Below are 11,694 nucleotides of genomic sequence, written 5' to 3' on the forward strand. Positions count from 1 at the left end.
GAGAGTCCCTTGGACTGCAAGGAGATCCAACCAGTCCATTCTGAAGGAGATCAGCCCTGGGATTTCTTTGGAAGGAATGATGCTAAAGCTGAAACTCCAGTACTTTGGCCACCTCATGTGAAGAGTTGACTCATTGAAAAAGACTCTGATGCTGGGAGGGATTGAGGGCAGGAGGAGAAGGGGACGACAGAGGATGAGATGGCTGGATGGCATCACTGACTCGATGGAAGTGAGTTTGAGTGAACTCCGGGAGTTGGTGATGGACAGGGAGGCCTGGCATGCTGCGCTTCATGGGGTCGCAAAGAGTCAGACTCAACTGAGCGACTGATCTGATCTGATCTGATCTGATCCTAAACATTCTGAGAGTAGAAGCTTTTGTACCTTCTTTATTCCCCCCAAATTACTGGCATAAAGCCTTGAATAAAATCAGTTTTCCAAAACTGGTTTGATTTGATTTAGGTTCATCATTCCATGTCACTCTGCAACATAGCTAGCATTCTAAGAAATTGTGAAGAATCACTGTTCATAAAAACCTGATGAATAATCTTTTCTGTTAACATGGTTTGGTGTTCTGGCATCTAGTATATATGTAAGATATGTGAAATACCCAGACTCTACAATTATTTTTATTTTATGATAAAATATGTATGACAAAACATTTCCAGTTATTCAAATATATCATCAAAGATGACTGAAAGGTCAAGTTGACATATTCAAGAAGCTGAAGATTACTATGTTATTTGATTAATTTAAAGCACTCTTGACATTCAGCCATGGTAATCCAATCAAAACAAGATTATGTGCTTTGTGCCTTGGGATGATTCAGTTATTTTTCTCCATTCTTCATAATTAACAACATGTAAGCAAGTGTATTTTTTTTTTCAAAATAGAGATGTCACAATATGTTTCAAAAAATAACACAATATATGTTCATCTTCTTCATGATGTATTTGTATTTTATGTACTCTATACTGCAGACTAATTCATCTCTGTATTAAATGTTTCAAAACAACAATGATATTTTCCTACCTTCATATTTGAATTCTCCTAACAACATTTATTCTATAGAGGTATAAAATTTCCCTTAGTGGTCATAAGTCTTATATATATATTTTTTTCTTTTTTGATGTGTGGGGAATTTAACCAGATCATCCTGTTTAATCTTTCCAATGTGTGCAATTCTCTCTCTCTCTTCTGCTATCTCAAAATTAATGAACTTTCACAACTTAAATGTTCATCTATAACATAAACGTTCATCCATCTTAACTATTTTTTTTAGTTTGTTTAATACGTAGTAGGCAAGAAAGTACCTAATCAAAAGGTACCAAAAACGTCTCCTGCTGTATTGATACAAAGCCACTGGAGTAACACAGAAACCAATTGCCGTGGTTGGTTGTAAAGCAACCAGAGAAACATTCCCAAGGGCAAAATAATATTGTGGCTCAACCCTCTACGAGTGGGAGTGTTTGATTATGTACACTCTCAGGGAGTTTATAAACCAGGTAGAACAATCAGGGAGTGCTTAAGTTTAAGCACCACTATAAGGAGGATATTGACTAAATGAATTTTCTCTACAATAGAATTACCCTGCTGTGTATAACCACGGATTTCAATCACTTTGATGTATTAGCCAATCAGTTCAAGCAAGTTTAGTTTTCTTAATGGAGCTTAATCAGACTTTTACAGAAAATATTTTTATGTAAAATAATTCACCAACATAATGATTTGTTTTTCTCTTTCCTGGCATGTGTTAGAAATCTGGTCTCTTTAGCCAGACTTCTGTACACTGAGACACTAAGATTTAATACCTTTGGCTTTGTAAGATGCACGAAGGGAAGCCTGTCAGAACATAATTGCATAACTGCCAAAAGAGAGTCAGCACATACATTTCACAGAGCAGAATATCCCCAGCAAGGCTCCAGACTTGTAACCTTTTCTTAAAATCCCATTTTCTTTTTAAAGCTTCTTCCCACTTTGGTTCTCATCTAAGCCATCCATTGTGGCTCTTATCCTGTTTTACCATACCTTTGTTCTTATCTGGATAACTGCATCTGACTGTGCCTATTCTCACAAAGCTGCCCTTGACATTTTAAGGGGCTATATACTTCTCCTGAGTTTTTACCTCTTTTGACCGCAGACCCAATTGCTGCTGTTTTGGTATGAAATTACCTCTAAAATCTTTGTTTAAATAAGAATGAAGCTCATAGTCAAGCTCATAGTCAAGTTCAACTTACAATGTTTTGATTTATCTTCCTGGAAAGATGTTTAACGCAATTATAATAGCTGATGGAAATATGTCATTTTGCCTGAAAGTTAAACAACAGACTCAGGCTTGTATTAACCAATCAAGGTAAAAGGATGACCACTTTGGTCTGGATGTGTAATTCCTATGATGTACATGTGTACACATGCACACACACAGAAGTTAACAGTGAAGACTGTACATCCATAAATTAACTATATTTCTTTCTTTACAGATTATCAACAAAATGATGTTGGACTCTATCAGGGGATCAATTTAGGACAAGCATTAAAATAAGCAGTACTTCGAAAATATACCTTAAGTGCAGTTTAGAGGCATCCATGTGAATTCCTGGCATCTGGTCCCATCACTTTAGATGGAGAAACAATGGAAACAGTGGCAGACTTTATTTTCTTGAGCTCCAAAATCACTGCAGATGGTGACTGCAGCTATGAAATTCAAAGATGCTTGCTCCTTGGAAGAAAAGCTATGACCAATGTAGACAGCATATTAAAAAGCAGAGACATTTCTTTGCCAACAAAGGCCCATCTAGTCAAAGCTATAGTTTTCCCAGTAGTCATGTATGGATGTGAGGGTTGGACTATAAAGAAAGCTGAGCACTGAAGAATTGATGCATTTGAACTGTGGTATTAGAGAAAACTCTTGAGAGTCCCTTGGACTGCAAGGAGATCCAACCAGTCCATTCTGAAGGAAATCAGTCCTGAATGTTGATTGGAAGGACTACTGCTAAAACTGAAACTCCAATACTCTGGCAACCTGATGCAAAGAACTGACTCATTGGAAAAGACCCTGATGCTGGGAAAGATCAAAGGCAAGAGGAGAAGGGGACAACAGAGGATGATATGATTGGATGGCATCACTGACTTGATGGACATGAGTTTTAGCAAGCTCCAGGAGTTGGTGATGGACAGGGAAGACTGGTGTGCTCTAGTCCATGGGATCACAAAGAGTTGGACATGACTGAGCAACTGAACTGAACTAATGTGACTTCCTGATTAACTTAAGTGCTGCTCCTATTCAATATAAATATGCTTGTGGCTATGTACATTTCATACATCATTTGCACTATTCAATAACATCTGAAGAATATTAATCAGGCTAAAATAAGAGATGGAAAGCTAAAGAAATTCAATATAAACATGTAGCAGGGTGAACTTTCTGACCTCTCTTTGTAGAACAGAGTTAAATCTATTACACAGAATTAGGCAACAAATACACAGAAAGGATTTGCCACAGGGTTATCAGATTTCATAATAATCAGCAACAGTGATGCAACCTTCCTGTGAATTTGAGAACTATGGAGTTTAAATTAAAATGAAATGCCCTAGATTAGGCATGAGATAAAGTTACCCATTATATTATTAATTTTAGTTAGATTCTTTGCAGCTTATGTTCTTTGATCTGAGCTAAGCAATTAAGCCTATTTTACTTTCTAATTGGATTATAGTGTATGTCTTGCTAAATCCAAAGATAAGTGAATGTATAGGCCCTATATACGTATACTGCTTTGGGTTGAGTATCCTGCTTATGAAAATGTGCATGCATGTAAGAACACATTCAAAATTTTATTTGACAATAGCAGTCATGGTGATATTTCCAGAGATATTGTAAACCATAATTTTTTCCATTTATGAAATGTGTCCTGTTGAGTTCCTAGTATTTAAAGCAGAGGATTTTGAAATACAGAAGAAGACATTTCCTAGTGGGAAGAATCTGAAGGACGCCAGTATATAAGGAGGGATCCAGGAGTCCAGAAGAAAAAATATAGACCACTCAAAAAGGGAGATGTCTCTATGTCTTTAAGCCAAACATATGATTTGATGGTGTAGCTTTATCTTGAACCAACTTTCAGGCTGTTGCAAACTTTCAATTATGTTAAAGATGACTTTTGAGATTAAAAATAATGATAACTACAACATTTGACTGAGCAGTTACTATATTCCAGACATGGTAATAAGCATTTTGCATAAATCATCTCATTTAACCTAGCATCAACCCACTGGAGTAAATTTTTTGTTAAGTCCACTTTCCAGAAAACATGAAGGAAACTGAAAATGTCAAGACTAGAGGCTTAATTTGACTTGATGCCTCTGCTTTGTGTCAGAAGAGTGCCTTGAACCCAAGTCTGTATGACTCCAAAGCTTATACATGTTTCAACCACTGCCTTTCTCTATAGCAATTCTAATTCAATCAAGAGTTTTAAGAACCTCTCTCAGACTCCATTTTCCACTTGTAAAATGGAGCCTGAAATGCCTACAACTCTTAGTGATATTGTATAAACTAAATCATTCCTATTTTTAAACATAATTAGTGTGATATCATCAGGGAACACAATAGACTAGTCAATACATTTCTTCTTTTCTAGATTTTGTTTTTTCTGGCCCTGCCACATGGGATGGAGGCTATTAGTTCCCCAACCAGTGATGGAATCTGTACCCCCTGCATTGAGAATGTGGAGTTTTAACCCTAGACCACCAGGGAAGTCCCTATTTCTTTTTTGAAACCCCAGCTACCAGCTACATGTAGGAATCATCTAGAGCTTGAATACAACAGCATTTATTTAACACACTCACTTCTGAACTGGTCTTCTTGCTTCCCCTCCTACTCTCTCTCCTACGGCTTATTTCCACCTACTAGAACGATCCAAATAAAATGTAAGTCATGCAGCACTTTGTCAACTGACAATGGTTTCCCATTTCACACAAAAGCTTCTTTCATAATTCGCAAGGTCACCATGATCTGACTGCACATCTGTGTCACTTGGTCTCATGTCTGTCCCCTGCTCACTGCACTAATTCCACCAGATAGACGCCTGCTATTTCCTCATATACTGGCAAACACTCAGCCCAGGGCCCTTGTGCTTATTATCCTTCCTTCTACCTGCATACATAAGTTTTGCTCCTTTTTTAAACATAAGTCTTAGCTCAAATGTGACCTTCTCTGAGATGCACCCCGACTGCTTGACCAAAGCATTATGAAATAGCACGAATACTCCACCAACACTACTCTCTTCACTGTTTACCCCTGAGTCTCGGTTTTTTTCATAACATGTATTGTATTACTCTCTATTTACTTATGTATCTATAATTTTTATAATTATCTTACTGAAACATAGATACCATGAGAGAAGAGGAAAAGAATGGCTTTTTTTTTTTCTCACTGTGGCTTCTCCAGAGCAGAAAAGTGCCTGACACATTGCATTAATTCAATTTGAAAAATGATGAGTGAATGAATCAGCAGATATATATTGATGCTCATTACATTAAAGGTACTATGTTAGGTATTATGAAATTAACATGGTATTACACACTTCATTTCCAAAGATCTTTTTCAATCTTCTCATATGACACAAACTCTTACATAACACTGAGCTATTACACTTGAGAAGAAGGACATGTTCCTACTGGGGAGGCTCCAAGAACAGAAATGCTGGAGTAAATTATCTGATTATGTCCAATACCTGCATTTCTCGAAATGTGCCTAGAGCCAGGCGCATTTATAAATCTACTCTAGGTTAATCCCATTTTATATTTTAAGGGTAACCCTCTTTGTATATAATGTGACTTACACTAGTAAATTTAAAGCTGACTCATATCTTGCCTGATTTTCCAGAGTCTGAATAACGTACAGGAAGAGAGTTCAACTTCTCCCCTACACTACCTTTTGGTATTTCTACTCCTCTCTCTCACTCGCTCTCTCTCTGCTAACTGCTCCTATTGCCTGCTGGATATATCCTAGTCTTTGCTGTTGGAACTTCTACCCTTTGCTTAACCATATGATGTAGTATCTAATCTCCCCTCTGACCTCTCATTCCACTGTTTTCATTATGATATCACTCTAAGGTCACAATTTTGAAGAATGTTTTAATTTAACAAACACAAATCATTGTGACCAAATCTACTGATCAAAGAAATAAATCACTATATTTAAAGTCAACAGCTACACATACTATCACTTAGTATCTACTGGTACTTATTTTTATTACTCATTAGGTGTGCATACCCACCCAAAATGTATATGGACTATTTCATCATTTTTACATTGTTACAGTATGCTGTGGTAAGTTAACTGTATATAAGAAATGGGGCTTCAATGAAGCTATAAATAGAATAAAAGACTCTGTGTTGGAATAAGACATTCTTGTTCTAACAAGAATGGTAGAACAAGACATTCTACCGTGGCTCACTGTAAGAGTTTTCTATTAATTTTTAATGAGACAATAGTATATAAAAAGCACTTTGTAAATTTAAGTGATTTAATATATAAACTACAATTTATAGAACAATTCAAAGTATACATGATTTTTCAGATTTAAAATATTCTTATCACTTTGCCACATGACTCACTAAGTATGTGTTATAAATGGAAAGAATATTTTTCATCTGATACATAATAAAGATTTTACAAAGATGAATATGAAAATAACATATGACATACTGAGAAAACTGGATGAGATTGAACTATATTTTTAAATAATAAATTCTATTTCAATTAAAAATAAGAGGCTTGCTATATTATGAAGTAAAAATAATTTGTACTTTATAGAACACCTGTCTGTGTATTTACTTTATAATTGCATTTTTTAAAATGTTAATGTGAATAATATTTCTTTTGAGCTAGACAAGAACATTAAAAATTAATTAAAATGATATTCCCAGGAAAAATATTTAATGTGCTTAACATTTAACATATTATTGTAGGTGTTAATTATTAACACATTCCATCATATCTAAATGAATATCTGTGAGGGTCAAGTCAGGATGCCTATACCTTCAGACCAAAAAAATCATTATAGCATCTTGAGTTTGGTTAGCTATTTAAACTTCTCTACCTATTCAGCACTCTCATTTTCTATTACGAACATTCATTGTCTCAGGTTGGCTGTTTTTGAAATATTTTTCTAAGACCTATGGCCTTAGAGTTTATATTTATTTATTTATTGTTGTTTGCTGCTGCTGTTTAGTTGCTAAGTTGTGTCTTACTCTTTTGAGACTCCATGGACTGTAGCCTGCCAGACTCCTCTGTTCATGGGATTTTGCAGGCAAGAATACCGGAGTGGGTTGCCATTTTCTTCTTTAAGGAATCTTCACCACCAAGGGATTAAACCTGCATCTTCTTCACTGCAGGGGGATTCTTGACCACTGAGCCACTGGGGAAGCCCCATCTGTTTAGTAGTGGAAATGTTTTATTATATAAGACTTTGGGAGTGTGGGAAAAAAAAAAACTCTCCTTGCAAAGTATACTACCCTGGGCAACTTACATGAGTTTTACTTTCAATAACCCACATTATAGCTGTGAGGATGACATCATAAAAATACATAAAGCACCTGATACATATGTAATAGTCAATTTCTACTTCCTTTTCTCTTAATTTCCTATTATGAATAAAAGCCAACATTGCTCAATCCTTAACTAGTATAGCCATTACCTTTTCAAATTTGATTCTTACTAATTTACATGTCCTACTTTTATATTCAATGTATCCTTTAATCAAACGTAATGTCTTAAACATGTTCTTCCTAATACATGGCCATTTCTTCTATTCATACAGTTTCCTATAATAAAATAATCTCCCATAAACTTTAATTAATCTATCACAATTTTACCCAAATTTCACCATTCAAGCAACATGTACCACTGAAAGAATCTTCTATTTCCGTATCTGTATGAGCCCTTTTTCTATGCTTTAATAAAACTGTATTTTTATTTCTTTGCACATTTTTTTCATGGCAGGAGAAGTAGTTTATCTTGAAATCTTTCACAGTAGATACCTCAGTAATATTAAAAAAAAAAAAAAAAGGTGTTTTGGGCAACTGTCTGTGAAATAAAACTACAAAACTGTTCTGCATTCCATCTAAAATTTGTAATACAAACAGATTCTCATAAAGCTCTAGAGTGTGAAGAATTTGAAAGCCAATATTCTTTTCTACTTAAATAAGAAAATACAGTGTTTTGGGGCTATTTTGTCATTTGTTAGAAAAATTCCAGTATAAAAATTCTAAGAACAAGGTTTTGCTAAACTCATTTTTTCAACTTCCTTATTTGATTGCTTTTTAAATTGAAAGAATTTCTTTCTCCCTTCTCTATCCTGCTTTGAAAAATTCACACACACACACACACACAAATGTACTTGCATGTCCTTGAAACTGCTCATAACTTGACTGATAAAAGTTTTACTGTTGTCATTTTTGACAATTGAATTTAATTAAAATTATCATATTGTATTCTCTTCTTTAATTGCTATTCAAATTTTAGGTGCTACATGGAGAATAACTAAAAACTTGGGTTTTTTTTCAATGCAATCTTTTTCTAAGTCACTTCTCAAAAGTATATGTCAATAGGTTCTGTTTCTTTTTGCAATGAAGACAATTTCATATCTGAATTTCTCTCATTATAGTCACACATTTCTTACTACCATTTCTGTTGTTAACATGTTCGCTCTGACTTTGCTAGCAGGACTGATCTTGTTGATTTTCTATTGAACTGGGTAGACAATTAGCCCTGTATTATCTGCATAGATAGTTGGGCCTTCCTAAGTCATTTATCAATTCTTATTACCATGAATGTGGGAGTAATTGAAATTCTGTGTTACCGTCACCTGCCATTGAATGTGACTTGAATTCTCTGTGATACCTTCCTGGCTCTTCTCATTATACAACTTCTGGTAATTTATGCACTCTGTGAACCTTCCAATTCAGTTGTGTGAGATATGAGATGTACAGATGTTCTGCAATACTGCCACAAAATATTTCATAGAAAATAAAGGAAGTTTAATATATGACAACCATATAATAATGTACTAGATGTGCTCTAATGTGGAATATGTGGGGTTACAGAGAAATTACAGAGAGAAGCTTCATGTTTATCTTTTCTTTAATAATAGATAAATGCCTCTAGCTTAACTTATTACAATATGTCCCCATATGATATTGCATTTTCTTCCACATGATAGGTAATTTAGGACTGCCAAAGCCTTATGATTCAGTGAGAAATCAAAAACAGAAGTGTGTAACCCTAGCTCAGAAGAAATTTCCTTATATGCTAAGGAGTTATATCAGTAAGTACTCACTTCTCTCCTTTCAGTCACTCATGCAAAAGTCATCAAGCTTGGGGTTCTGGTGTCTTCTAAATGGTAGATTCTTAAATTCATTTGAGATTGTTAAAATTTTTTAATTCATGGAATTAAATTACTGTAGTTTATGTAAACGTCCATGAAAAACAGGGGAAAGTTACATCTATTCATTGATATCTTTTAGCTCAAGAGTGTCCTTTGCACTACTTGTCTGTTGATTTAGCATCTGAGTGAATGCAAAGTTACACCCTGCGCGATCCACTGTTTACCCCAAGTTGTGTGTAAACTATAAGCATAGCCTACCCTAATTCAGTCAGGAAAAAATTTTTTTCCAAAATAAGTCTTTTTCTTGAGTTCATTTATTAAACTCTGTGACTAAATATTTCTAGAATCTCCTCTTTCTTTTCCAAATATTAACAATGACTTAGTCCAAGTACTTTCTCTCCTAGATGATTACTAACAATCCTTTTTTTCATTTGACACTGCTCCAGATAGATTTTTTGTTAAAGGAAATTCCAGTACTTTGATTTTCACATTTAATGTCCTGAAATGATTTCCCATTAACCACAAAAAATGTATATGTACCATACATACCAGACCCTTCTTAATCAAAACAATCTTTCCTGTTCCCTTTCTTAATATTACCCACTTGGAAAGTAACTATAGTTCCCAATACTCAAGATGCTCACTCATATCTTTGCTTTTTTTTATACCTGAAATCTTCTTAAACTCTCCTCCCCATCAACATATGGTCAACTTTCTACTTAGAAATCAGATCCTGATAGAGTTACCTTATAACCCTACAATTCCACTTCTGGGCAGATATTCAGAGAAAATTCTAATTTGAAAAGATAGATGCGCCCCAATATTCATTATAGCACTATTTACAGTAGCCAAGACACAGACACAACTTAAATGTCCATCAATAGAAGAATGGATTAAAAAGATGTGGAATACAGATATGATGTTTTATATACACACACATACATAATGGAGCATTATTTAGCCATAAAAAGTAAAATAATGCCATTTGCAGCAACATGGATAGATCTAGAGATTACCATATTAAGAGAAAGACAAATATATGATATCACTTACATGTGGAATCTATATTATACAAATGAACTTATTTACAAAACAAAAACAGACATGGAAAACAAACTGTGGTTACCTCAAGGAAGAGAGGGAGGAGGAAGTATAAATTAGAAGTTTGGGATTAGCAGATATGAATGACTATATACAAAATAGATATAAACTATAAGGTCCTACTCTGTAGCCCAGGAAACTATATTTAATATTCTGTAACAAACCATACTGGAAAAGAATATATATATATATATTTATATACATATAACTTTGCTGTACACTAGAAATAAATACATTGTAAATCAACTATACTTTAATTAAAACAGGTCCTGTGATTCTGCAATGCCTTAGATAGCTCAATTAATTCTCACTATACTAAAATTATTCATCCTATTATTACTGTACTATATATTGTTTAATGTTTTAAACATGCTTTTTAAAAACAGATGATCTAAGCCATCTTTGCATCTCAAGTCTTGCAAAATATCATACTCATGACATGGGCATTGCATTTTTATTGGAACTTAACTTGATTTAATTTAGCATATTTTTTATCATTCATTTCTTGTTGAATATTTTACTCTATGACTATATGATGTATATAAAAGGGTATAGTACTTCTATACAATGTGGATTAGAAATTCAACCATGTATACAAATGGTGACATCTAATTTGCGCAAATGTATTCATTTCTCCTTTATTGAAAAACCCACAGTTCCAAGAGTTGCTCTTACTCAGAAAATGTTGCTTACACACTAGAATCTTTACCAGCAAAATTTCTCCAAACCTCATCTCATTTTTACCCTTCACAGCTGTTCTTCTGCATCCCTTGTTGAAACTTTTTTTGTCAATGATCCTTGCAATTTCCTACTACTGAACTCCTGCTTTTATCCTTTGTTATTGCTAGACATTTAATTAGGCAAAATAATCTCTAAATGTATTGTTACATTCCTGGAAAAAGATCATTTTGAGTTCTAAAGAAGTGACTTACATACAGACTTGTAATATAAAAGAATGTGTTTTTTAATTAAAACAGTGAGGATCAGAAACTTTAATGCAAATAGAAATACACTCATAAAACATGAGATGCTGAAGATTTCCTAAAGACCATATGTTTCCACCTATTAAGTTTTAAAATGAGGAAAAAACAACTAAGACAGAGGTCAGTTAAAATGCTTGTCTCAAATCACACGTACAGTTAGCAAAGTATCCAGAAGGAAAGCTCTACTTTCACAGAATCCCATCTTAAGGCAACACCCAGTATTGCAAAGC

The sequence above is a fragment of the Bison bison genome, unplaced genomic scaffold, assembly GCF_000754665.1.
Source record: "Bison bison bison isolate TAMUID 2011002044 unplaced genomic scaffold, Bison_UMD1.0 scf7180017864376, whole genome shotgun sequence".
Classification (NCBI taxonomy): domain Eukaryota; kingdom Metazoa; phylum Chordata; class Mammalia; order Artiodactyla; family Bovidae; genus Bison; species Bison bison.